Source organism: Neltuma alba, unplaced genomic scaffold (genome assembly GCF_004799145.2).
Source record: "Neltuma alba isolate B1F8T4 unplaced genomic scaffold, ASM479914v2 tig00011340_pilon, whole genome shotgun sequence".
Lineage (NCBI taxonomy): Eukaryota > Viridiplantae > Streptophyta > Magnoliopsida > Fabales > Fabaceae > Neltuma > Neltuma alba.
The window spans coordinates 4,677-16,643 of record NW_021636042.1 but is presented as its reverse complement, the minus strand read 5'-3'; the positions used below and the strand labels follow the sequence as shown (position 1 = coordinate 16,643).

The window sequence follows — 11,967 nt, the reverse complement described above, 5'->3', positions numbered from 1 at the left end:
ATTCAAAATAAGTACAGAAGAAAAATTTTGTCTTGACATGAAAATATATATTTTTAAAGTGATTATGAGGGTTTCCAAATGCCTCCTAAAACTGAAAGATGAGTTCTCCTATTCTTTCATCGGTTAAATCAATTTCTAATGTATGTAAAGAAGTGAAGTGAATATAATTGTTGGCAAAAAAAAAAAGTAATTGCAAGTATTTAACCCTTACAATCTTCCATTTATCTCTCTCTCTCTCTCTCTCTCTCTGTGTGTATATATATATGAGAGACCCGTACGTATCTTGTTGGCGCGAGCGAGAGAGAGAGAGAGAGAGAGAGAGAGAGAGAGAGAGAGAGAGAGAGAGAGAGAGAGACACCCGTACGTACAGTTTGAAGTTTGAACGATGATATTAATTAACTGAATATTTTAACAAGCTTTTTTTGGGCATAAATCCTGCATGATTTCATTACCCTAGCAAGCCAAGACCGCATATTTTAACAAGTTTGAATAATCTTAATTTGTAATTCTCTTAATTTGTCTCAATTAAAAATTTTAGTCATCGGATGAATATTACAGTTTAGTTAATCAATTTTATAAATATGTATTTTAATTCAAATATAGTTTTACAAAAAAAAAAAAAGTAACAACGCAGGTCAAATTAATGACTGAAAATTAAAATTGAAACAAATTAAGCGAATTGCATATATTGTGAGGATTATTTACTTTAGATTATTCTCGATTGAATTATTACATCGGAGAAAAATTTAAATTCACATTTTAACTTCAACTTCCCCCTTGATCTCAAAGTCTCAAAATTATAGCCATTTTCTCGTCAAAAGTAAATGAAATGATCGATTACATGTGGGTAATAAGGCCAAAATTATACCTGCATGAAATTTATAGGGATAACGAAGCCAAGAATTATTTTCAGTAATAAATTAAATTAAAAAGAGAAGACATGGAAAAGCAGACATGTAACATCCAGAAATCGCTAGTGAGGATAGGACAATCCTCTCATCCTTGATATAAAAGCTAATTGATTAATTTAAGTAGATTAAAAAAAAACTAGTTAAGTTAGTTATTTATAATAAATAGGTGTTGTTTTTTTTAAAATATCTTTGCTAATCCAGTGCATTGGCTAGAACTACCATTATTACAAGAACTATTTTGAGAAAAAAAATAGCTAAATATGAAAGATAAAGTAGATTAGAGTCTTATATTTAAAACCAAAATAAACGAGTTCTTATATTAAAAATCGGAGGTAGTAATAAATAATCAAACCCTAAAGGGGGAAGGATCAATAATCGGCAAATTATATTACTCCTCTTGTCCTTTTTATAAGCGAGAGAGAGAAGATTTTTCTTGGGTTTATTTATAAATCACTTTATTAAATTTTAAGCATGAATGTACTATTTTATTCTTTATTTATTATATTGTAGATATTTTTTTTAAACATATATATATTAAATATGGGCAAAGCTGAAAAGTTATTATATTTTAATAGAAAGTTAATGCAATTTAATATTCTTCTTGGTATGTATGAAACATGTATAAATAGGATTAGAGGAGTACGTTTGGAAAGGTACATAAAGATAAGCATACATTGACAAAATAAATAAATAAAAGATTAGAATAGGCCTTGGAAGCAGATCTTCGATGGGTGCCTCCATGGGTCTTGATGTCACGGTTTGGTTCGAGATGGTGGTTTTCTCTCTAGACAATTGAAAAGGATGGTGGTGAAGGATGATTTGAAGGGTGGGAGTTGGGGATTCTCTGTTGCTGCAGTGAGGATTTCTATAGTGATGTTAAGTTTCCTTCAGCAAAGGATTTCAACGAAGATTTTGGGAGTCATGGGTTATGAGGTTTAGGTATTCTTCAAGTTTCATAGTTTTTCTACTTATTTTGTTTTGTTTTTCATATGTGAGATTGTTAACGTGGCCAGTTTTGTTTTTTATGTGTCTCTATTGTGTGATTCTAAATGCCTTGATGGGTTGAGTTTTTATGTCTTGGCGTAGCTCATTCCATGAGCCATATAAGTCTTAACCAAGGTATTTCTGGCTCACTGGCATTAGTGCGGAAGATTGCAAGGTGGGGAAGAATTAGAATAGATGGCCTGAACTCTAATAGTCTGGCTACTAAGGCTTATACTAAGAGGAGTTGTGACTGGTTTGAGGTTGTTGTTTGCCATTTTACTCCTACTAATAGAAGTGAGGTTGGTTCTTTTGTTGCTCGAGATTCTCATATTTGGCTTTTAGATGGTCTTTCATGGGTCATCTTCTTTGATATGGATAGGCTCTTGCTTGTTCAGTGTGTTTGGCATCATTGTTCATCCACAAGTAGGAGCTGTGTCCCGCTCCTTGGGTATATTCTTAGAGGACTTTTTTCAGGAATAGTTCTTGCGAGTGGATTGCCAGAGAAGCATACTTAGTAACTGTTGGAGTTGCTAAAGCTTTAGTGAATGGGTCTTAACCCTACAATTTGGGTGTTGCGACCCGCACTTCAGGAGCAGGGTTGTTGCTGCATGCGCTGCTTGTTCTTTGTTTCTTTGGTTAATTTCTATATTTTTGTTTGTTGATGTGTTTTTGTTTATTTTTTTGGAGCTTTGTTAGGCTCTTGTACCTGACCTTTTTCTAATTTCATGCATCTTTGTTGGCCCCCCCGGGGGGGGGGGAACACTATTGCTTCAAGTCTTCTTGTAAATTGTAATAGGAGTAATATTATGAACCAAGAATTTTTTCTTAAAAGACGTCCTATATGTATTTAGGATGGTAGAGAGTAAGAGAGGAAGGATGAGATGGATTTGGAATGATTATATGTATGTCACCAATTATTGATGAATATAACACACAAAAAAAAAACTAGAGTTATACCAGTGGTTATTAAAATAACTTCATCTTCACCATGTTTATCCTTATCGTCATAATTAAAATGAGCAAACAACATAAAGAAAATTATAGGGAAAAACAGAGAGCGGAAAGAAATAATATGCACTAACAGTGATAGGACCATTGCTTCCAGAATGGAAATCGACTTTTGTTCAGAAAATTAGGAGGATAACGTGCAATATTCTGAATCGTTGAGATCCCGTATACATCGGCAGCAAAAAGCAACTCCGTGCACTGTTGGAGCAAATCCAAGGCAAAATCTATTTATACATAAAATCGCTTAGTCCGAGATGGAATGACAAAATGACAACATGCATATACGTAGAACAACATTTATGTTACGTTACCTAATTGTCCAATCCTCAAACAGGTGTAGAGGAATGTAGGGCCCACAGGGCCGTTTTCTGGTTTGAAGAACTGCAAAGGAGTGACAAAATAGAGATAACGTCCCATTTTGGTAAGGCCACCAATAAAAGCCAACCATGAGATGGAATTGCAAGTGCATTGTTGTTTTTGTTGATCAAGCATGCTGCGTTTGGGATGACTCCACTATATATTGCAGCGGTTGCAAGTGGAGTACAATCATAATAAGCATCGCGTATTTCGAGATATTCATGTGGAACTAATCTTACCAACTCCTCTACTATGCCAACATGCCCAAACTTCACGGCCACATGAAGAGGTGTTTCTCCTATTGAAGCGGCAAAATCTACATCCAATACTCTGGGATACCGATCAATGGATGCTTTTGCAACCGACCAGTTGTTCTGAGCTATGGCGTTGTACAGAGTACCCATCTCTAATTCTTCTGCCTCCCTAATGACTGTAATCACCAATTAATTCAATGCTAAGGAATCATACATATAATTTGTCCAGCGCGCATAGACTAGGAGGGTAATGAGAGAAGTATTAGTGGCCTTGCGAACAAAGAAGGACCATAGTTTGAGTAAATTTGCGAAGATAAATCTCTTGTTAATTAGTCTCCTTTTTCAGTCATGAAGTATGGAGCACTAACCATAATACACCTTCCGTTTCCAATTACAAGAGCCATTGGTTACATTGCGTACGGAATATTGAAAATGAAGGATAAAGATTGGGATTGCGGTTAAAAACATATGTTAAAAAGATACTTAGTATGAGTAATTTCTTATCACATGAGATAGACAATCCCATATAGATAGGATTGGAGAATACCACCTCCCCTTATGGTATTGCCCAATTCCACATATATGTGTTTGTCTAATCCTAAGTATCATGCAATTACTCATATTAAACACTATTTTAACATAGTTTTGTACTTTTAATCTCAATCCATATATCTCATTTTTAATGTTTCGTACCAAACGGGACCATTATATTTTTGAGAGAGGTGGTGTCCCTGATTATTATTATAAGACCCTTTGCAAAGTTCTAGGAACAATTAATTTTTCCACACATACACGTCCTCGATCTTGAATAATTAAAATTTCATGACCCGCTTTCTTTTAAATTTTTGAAGGCATTTGAAGTTCAATTCACGTATAGATAAATGTCAACATGATTAGCTAACGCGACAAGAGTTTATGAGGCTAGATAAGAAAGTCCCAAACACGCGGGTGCGCGCGCGCAGACACAGACATACATACACACATGGATGGCACTGACCTGAGGGAGGAGAGTGGGGTGCATTATTATTGTAGGTATCATAGAGAATGTCCCATGCATCTTTGGCTTCAGAGACGCCTCTTATACGAAAGTGATTGTGAGGTCCACAAGAGATACGAATGACATGCAATGCTGCGGCATTCTTTCTTCTTCATCTTGCAAAATCTTTCACCCGATATCTCTCAGGTCTTGCTCTACTGCTTGTCATTTTCCAGAGATCTTTAGATATTAGATAGTTTTTAACCCATTCAAACCAATCTTCTCTGCTGTGCACCGTAAGTGGCTCTGCAACTATGTCGTTAAAGTTGTTTCTCCCTTCCATAACTTAAAGCTGCTGTTTCAGTAGATCGATGGCGATGATACCCTATGTAATAATATATATATATATATATATATATATATAGCTGAGACTTTCAAATTTGAAATTGTAGCTACCAATTAATGGCCAATATTTCTCGATAACTACAAATATTTTCCGTTGAAAGGAACAGAGATCAATCATATGCACAACTTACCGGTTGAACTTGGCTGTGTATATATGCACCTTCCCCTACTCTGACGGAAAACTCTGAAACTCTGATGGCTCTATCTTCTTTTGCAACTCATTTATTCCTCTGTCTTCCGGTTTTTTGAGCCTCCTAACAATCTACATTAAATAATACTAGTAATAAATAAAATGGATTTTTTGTTTTGGGAAACACTTTCGCATGACATGGTTATGGTGGAACAATCCAGGTTGTAAAGTAAGCGCTAATTATTGACCAACAAAGAAAAGGTAGGCATTAGTCATACCTCTATTTCCAAATAGACTTTTAAAACTATTTGCCCCGACTAGGTGCCCCTTTTCGGAACACGCAACACGAGTCATCCAAACCCGCTTTCTTCTTAATTTTCGAAGCCCTAGGTAGCAAATATTCAGTCCCCTTATATGATGATGACATTTCTATAACCATTGAAATATTAATTTTAAGTTTTATAAATTAAGTTAAGAGACTACAAAATAATCAGTTTTATAAATATTAAACAAGCACAAATTATGAACTTAAAAGTTTAAAATTTATTAAACCCCGGTTATAGCTATGGGCTTCCATAAATCATTACCCTTTTAGTATTCTCCAAACTAAAATGCACTCATGCATGAAAAAGAAAAAAGTAGTAGCTATGTAACAAGAAAGCATAATTGATGTGTTACCAAAAGGGAAAAGAAAAGGAGAACATGCTTAACTTTTTCTTGAGAATTAAAGCACAAAATAAAGCCAAAAAGGAAAAACAGTATAGTGGAAAACCTTTTCAAAAGAAGCATGAAAATAATAGCAACACAGCGAGAGAAAAGTGAGAGAAAGTGAGCCAGAGTGAAAGTGTGCATGGATTTCCGGTCAACTTGAGTGATCAACCAGCTGAATCAACTGATCTGTCAAAGGAAGAAGATGATCTACTTGGTAAGAATATCAAGAGAATGGCAGCAGACACTGTTATGAAGGATTGCAAAGTTGATGTGGAGAGAATTCTATGCAGGAAACAAGTCAAGGGAACCCAGTACCCAATAAATAATCGACCCGGCACCCTTCAACGACTCAAATATCCTATAAGGCGAAGCTGGTGGGCAGGGAAGAGAATGATGGGGAAAAGGAATGGGAGGCGCAAATGAAGGAGTGGCTTAAAGAAGAAGAAGATACAGCGCCCATCCTCTCAGAGGACCACGAGAAGTTACTGCAGTCACTGCCTAGACTGAATATCTCAGATCAACGCTTGGAGGAGTTTGTTGAAAGTCTTGTATATAGTCTTTAGTTGTTTGTTTCTTTTGGGTTCTTTTAGTGGCTTTGGGCCTTAGTCCGTTAGGCCCATTTGATCTGTATATATGGACCCTCTCAGGTCCAGACTTGTTGTACAGTTCTTTTCACAATGGAATAATACATATTTTTTTCCAGTTAATTCGCTGCTGTTGCGTCTTCATGGTATCAGAGCAACCCAGGTTGTGATTCAAGACTGCACCGCTTGGCCCACTTGGAGGCCCAAGATTGCTTAGGGTTTCCAAGAAAGGATCCCTCTAATGCGCACCGTATGAGGTGCTTGTTCTGAAGACTCTCCCAAATGTATCGGTTGAGAAGCTTCATCTGAATTCTTCGGTTACCAGAAACCGACACCAGGCCTCAGAATCAAGATTCCGACGATTTCTCACGCCGGCTGTCATCGCTACTTCGCACTTTCCTTCCATGGGAGAAAGCAAGACCGACGAAGGAGCGGCCAGTGCCACGCTTAACTTCAATCATCCTCTCTTTCTTCATCCGTCGGATACCCAAGGCACGACCATCATTCAGCAAGTCCTTCTTGGTAGTGAGAACTACACCGTATGGAGCAAGGCTATGTGTATTGCACTCCGAGGCAAACAGAAGCTCGGATTTGTGGACGGATCTTGCACCAAAGAAGCACAGGAATCGCATCTCCAAGATCAGTGGGAGAGATGCAATGCCGTTGTGCTATCCTGGATTCTCAATTCAATTTCCAAGGATCTTGCAAACGGTATGGTCTATTATCAGAATGCGCGAGAAGTCTGGGTAGATTTAAAGGAGCGATTCGACAAAGTCACCGGTTCCCATATTTTTGCATTGCACCGAGAGGTGAATTTTCTCCGACAGAGTAGCCTCACCGTGTCTGCCTACTATACCAGACTGAAGCAGCTGTGGGAGGAACAATCAGCCCTCGTCCCGATACCCAGCTGTAAGTGTGAGACGTCACGAGTGTATCACCAAATGATTCAACAACAGAAGTTATTACAATTCTTGATGGGGTTGAATGATTCATTCACCCAAGCTAGGAGTCAAATTTTGCTGATGACACCCCTACCTTCAGTCAACCAAGCTTACGCGATGATTTTGGAGGATGAGTCACATAAAATTATTGCAAGTTCTTCCCCGGGTCAATTGGTTGACAGTGTTGCAATGACAGCAAGGGGAAGAGGACGCACCAGAGGAAGGGGGAGAGGAAATCAATCGGTGGAATGTGCACACTGCCACAAGAGGGGCCACACCAAAGAGAACTGCTTTCAATTGGTGGGATACCCGGCAGATTACAAAGGGTATAGAAGCAAGGGAAATCAAGAGGCCAGTGCGAATCAGTTCGCTGCAGATCCTGGACAAGAGGCAGAGGCGTTATCTAACACAGCGTCGCCAAGCTTCACCCTAGAACAGTATGAGAAGTTGCTCGAATTGCTCAAAAAGGATTCAGAGACCAATGTCCACGCCTTGACTGGTACAGGTTTGACCAGCTCCATCTTGTGTAAAAATGCACATACTCATTGGGTTATAGATTCAGGTGCCACCACTCATATGGTAGGAGACTTATCATTGCTAAATAGTGTTGACAATTATATAGGACCCATTAAAAATATTAAAATTCCAAATGGACAACGGGTGCCTGTAACACATGTAGGACAGGTTAAGTTTCCTAACGGGATCCACATAAAAGATGTTCTTTATGCTCCTGAACTAAAATTTAATCTTATATCTGTTTCTAGACTAACAAAGGAGGCGTTTTGTTTGGTTGCATTTTTTCCTGACTTGTGCATTATACAGGGCCTTCAGGGTGGCAAAATGATGGGGACTGGTAAACTGATTGATGGACTTTATATGTTGAAGTTAGATAGAAAGGATGAATTAGTGAATTCTGTTAAATGTACTGAGAGTCATGAGGAACATGTTGACATCTGGCTTTTGCACAATAGATTGGGACATGCACCTTTTTCTGTTCTGAAACATTTTGACTTTGTAAAGGACAAAAGTATTATGATGAATAAAACCTGTGATGTTTGCATGCAAGCAAAGCAAACGAAACTTCCCTTTCATTCAAGCTGTATTAAAACTAAAAGTTGCTTTGAATTGTTGCATATGGATGTTTGGGGTCCTTATAGGACACCCACTTATGGTGGACACCAATATTTCCTTACTGTTGTAGATGATTTTTCAAGAGGCACGTGGACTTTCTTATTAAAATCTAAATCTGAGGTTATTTTTCACATCAAACATTTTATTGCATATGTATTAAATCAATTTTCTGTTCCTGTAAAAAGAGTCAGATCTGATAATGGGACAGAATTTGTGAATTATGAAGTAAGAAATTTCTTTAATGAAAAAGGTATAGTGCATGAGACAAGCTGTCCCTACACTCCCGAGCAAAACGGGATTGTTGAAAGGAAACATAGGACATTAATGCAGATAGCTAGAGGATTGATAATACAGTCTGGAATTCCTATTCGTTATTGGGGGGAATGTGTCAAGATGGCTACTTATCTTGTTAATAGAATTCCTTCAAGAATCCTTAATTTCAAAACCCCTTATGAAATTATTTATGGAAAGATCTCAGACTACCGGAATTTGAAAGTTTTTGGTTCATTAGTGTAACAATCTTGCAATTTATTATACTAAATTATTGGTTAATAGTTTCTTTTTATTGCTGTTGTAGCTGCAACCAAGTAAATCATGTGGTTTAATGGCTCTGGAAGTGGCTGAAGGCATTGGAGGTTCTGGGTTCGAACTAGGGCCATCTCTTTGGAGTAATTTAATTTTTGTTTCAGCACTATTGAATTACTTAAATACCCTTAGAGTAAAAATAAAATAAATAAACAAAAACAAAAGTATCAGATTTTTTTTCTTCCTCTCCCAATGCTCTTCATTTTAGCGAGAGAATGGAGGAGTAGAACAAGTTTTTCAAAGCTGAATCCCTAACCCTTCTTTTTCTTCTTCAACGGTCGCATCTCCCTCTGTCCTCCACCGTTCACTTTGCAGTCTCCGGCGTGCATTCTTGCAGATTATTTCTCCTCTGTTTTCGCTGCAGAACATTGCTAGAGTTTGGGGTGTTTCTCTTTCTTTTGGAGTCACTTTCCCCCCTTTTTCTGGTCTGTCTTGCAATGTAGGAGTATGGTGTAAGTTTAGGTGAGTTTTACCTTTCTTGTTGTGCGTTTGGGGCTGATTTTGGTTGATTTTGGGTGGCTATGCGAATTTTCTTTCCATATTCGTTTCTGCAGAATTTTGGGTGTGGGTGGTCACGGGTAGGATGTTATCTTCTTGGATCTTGTGATTTTTGGCTTGGGTATTAATTGGTTTGGTTGCTGGAAGTTTTGAGATTTCAAGGATTATGAGGGTTGCCTTAAACGAAGCATGTTGAGGAGGAAGGATTTTTTTTTTTTTTTACGGGTGATGCATGGTGATTGCTTGCAACTATTATTTGAAGCTTGAAATTATTGGGTGCTGTTTATTTTGGTCTATGAGATGAATTTAGTTAAGAAGGAAACCTGAAAAAGTTTTTGGTGCAGATGCTTGTTCACAAAACAATATTGAGTGCCCGTGGGGTGTTTGAAAAAATGTCTACATGAGCAAAAGAATTTCTTGATAGGTGTTTATATAACATTTTGATGGAAAAGAGCAAGATAGATATTATTTTGGATTAATTATGATTAAACTTTGGCTTTCAGGAGATACATGAAGGAAATAAGAGTTGATTGTTCTTGTGGGTAGAAAACTTGAAGGTTGGAGTTTTACGTTGTTATTGGGAAACAAGTGAATTATAATTTATATGTTATGCTTGCCAACTATTATGCTAATCTTTGAATATTTTTGACATGGATGGGCTTGTTAGAGTTGTAAGAGATTGTTGATAAATGATTTAGATGTATATAAGTTATAAATGGGGTATTAATAATGTTTTGTTTCGGGACACTAGGGGATTGAGGAGTGACCATAACTCAAGGATGTGCTAATTGGAATGAGTTATATTTTGGGAGCATAACAGGTGAGTGAATAGCGTCCCATAGTCATAAATTCTTATTTTAAAAAAAAAACATTTAGCTTCTTTAAATGGTCTGTCAAGGTGATTTAACTTAAATCTTATTATTTTTCCAATCTCACTTATTTAATGTTTTAATGTTTTATTACTTGAAGGAATATTTATCTTGTTATATGTTGATTAAAAGTTCTGCTTACAATTTGTTAATCTTCATTTTTGTTTCTAATAAATATTTATACTTGGAATTTGGAAAGGAGTTTTGAAAATATTATTTGAAAATCTTCATGCTGGGATCATCTGTTGCAAAATATTCCTTAAAGGATTCCCTTCGTGGAAATAAAATATATAAATATATATCCCTCTGGTTGTTAGTAATAAACTGATCCCATGCATGCTTGTACACTTTTTTTTTTTTGAGGTCTGGATACAGAACACTAGTCACTAACAGCAGCACTGTTAGTCCTTGGCGCGCCATGGTAATTTCGAGCTCGTTGGATATTCGTGGGCATCGTTCCCGCGCTTGTTTCGTGGCATTGGCCGCGCTCGATTGGTTACTTATCCTCGTGGACTATGTGTCCACGCTTGTATTCGTGGCTTCAAGCTGCGCTTGCTATTCTGTTCTGTTGAAGTCCTATAAAAGTATTAGTGTTTAAGAAATGTTATTTTATAATATTTTTGTGTAACAAGCTGTCTTATTACAAATTTGGATTTAATTGTTTAATGAGCCTGAGTATACATTTATCTTTCAATTTAAGATTGTGTACTGTAGAAACTTTAATTCTTTACCACATAGTCATTCCAAGTAAAAATTTAGTCTTATTGCATTCATTTGTTATTACCTTTTTAAATATTATCTATGGGATGTTATTCACCGGTAGATTCTTTTGTTGACTTCAGACAGTACCACTGACCCTGTACTCCCAGCTGAGCAGTAAAGAGCCTCATTGAAGATCCAGAACTTGAGACTTTATTTTGAGTAACTGTTAGCTAATGTAAACTCAAAAGTACATTTATGTCTTTACTTTTAGAATTTGATGCTCCACGTAATCTATGTCTAGGTCCTCATCTTTTGGGTTATTTTGGATTGTAGTTATATATATACTGGTGCTGGGGAACTGAGCCCCAAGTATTGTTTGAATTGGCAGTCTATTGTAGAATTTTCAGGAAGTCTAGATTACAGTGGAGGCTCTGTTGAAAATTTCTACAAATAGTTTTATATTTTGTATCACAACCTGATTAAGTATATGAATGTTTTGTTTAATGGATGCCTTTATTTATGTTTATCCTAAATATATATATATTAGTTAAACAATCCATATATTTAGGCTTAAGAGTGTGAGGTCTCTCATATTCTGTGCCGGTCACCTCCAAAGTTGGGGTGTGACAATTAGCTTATGCCACAGATTTGAACAGTAAAGATAAATTCAAACCTAGGTCCATTCCTTGTGTATTTTTAGGGTACCCTAATAATCAGAAAGGCTTTATCTTGCTTGATTTGAGGAATAAGAATATCTTTGTTAGTAGACACGTGAATTTTATTGAAAACAAGTTTCCCTTTAAGGATATCAAAGGGGTTGAACAAAGGGGAGTTGATTTAGAAATGAGAAACATATTCATGTTTGATGATGAAGATAATCAGGTTCAATTGGTTAGAGATAAGCCCAGGAATCTTGAGAGT

At 36.7% G+C, this 11,967-nt stretch overlaps 1 long non-coding RNA gene across 2 annotated transcripts; it reads left to right on the top strand.

Moving 5' to 3' along the window:
* The first annotated feature begins 9,363 nt into the window (after window positions 1-9,363).
* LOC114712240 (uncharacterized) lies at window positions 9,364-11,562 on the top strand. 2 transcript variants are annotated; one of them, XR_003737211.1, is made up of 4 exons: window positions 9,374-9,439; window positions 9,979-10,032; window positions 10,227-10,295; window positions 11,187-11,562. It is a non-coding gene; the product is annotated as an uncharacterized LOC114712240 (long non-coding RNA). The 2 variants fall into 2 exon arrangements; XR_003737212.1 differs by lacking the exon at window positions 9,979-10,032 and having other exon boundaries at window positions 9,364-9,439.
* Window positions 11,563-11,967: the final 405 nt, after the last annotated feature.